A 920-nucleotide genomic window follows, 5' to 3' on the forward strand; every position below is an offset into this window, starting at 1 on the left:
TCTTATTTGTCTTTCAATGAAGAAGCCACTGTTGTAAGTATGGCAATGAATTTTGAGCATTTCCAAATTGGATGATGGCTTTTTGTACTGAACTGTGCAGTTTTTGCGCGAGGAATCTGTCTTTGGGCCAACCACTTAAGTTTATTCACTTACAAATGATTTCAACATCCCCTTAATAGAGTGGAACTGTGAAATGACTTCGTATTTTAAATAACTTTGAGCTCTATACTGTGGCTCTTCTCATAAGAAATACTGAATCAGCAAGAAGCAGATGCAACCCAGACAGAGTCTGACGCCCTGTGGACATTGGACTTACAGCCCTTCATTGACACTGCCTTTCTTTGCTTGACTGAAAATGTACCCAATGATTTCATCAGGAAACATCATTATCTTCACATGGCCATAAAAATTAACAATAATGAGCAGGTTTCTTTGGCAATATCATAAAACAGTTTTAGACTCCAAAAGCTAGTGTGATGTAGAAGACTTTACATTTTCCAATCAATATGAAGCAACAAATAAACATTCATTGGCTTGAAATGAAACATATTTTGCAAGTCATCATAATCCATTGGCTCAATATAGGAACATCACCCCAAATGGGCCATAACTTTAATAACTTGATGCTGACTTGCCTGCTTCGAAGGTTTCGCTTTTCAAGAAAAAGAGATGATAGAAGCAGCCAGTCTGTGATTTGTCTGGAAAAGCACAGTAAACACCCCATTGCTCAGTCCAGGAAGCTTAAAATGAGCAAAATGAAAAGGCTATAACTTGTACTGGAGGTCAGTTGACAGTTTAACCAATGAACTATCTATTAGCTAACGTTTTCGGTTCTGCTGTGAAAGGGGCGCTCAGAGCTTGTGTCTGCATGTTGGGAAGTGTTTTTTTTTAAAGCAACATTGGTCCACACACACGACTAT

The sequence above is a fragment of the Echinops telfairi genome, unplaced genomic scaffold (assembly GCF_000313985.2).
Source record: "Echinops telfairi isolate 266 unplaced genomic scaffold, ASM31398v2 ScPeMD7_12;HRSCAF=54, whole genome shotgun sequence".
Lineage (NCBI taxonomy): Eukaryota > Metazoa > Chordata > Mammalia > Afrosoricida > Tenrecidae > Echinops > Echinops telfairi.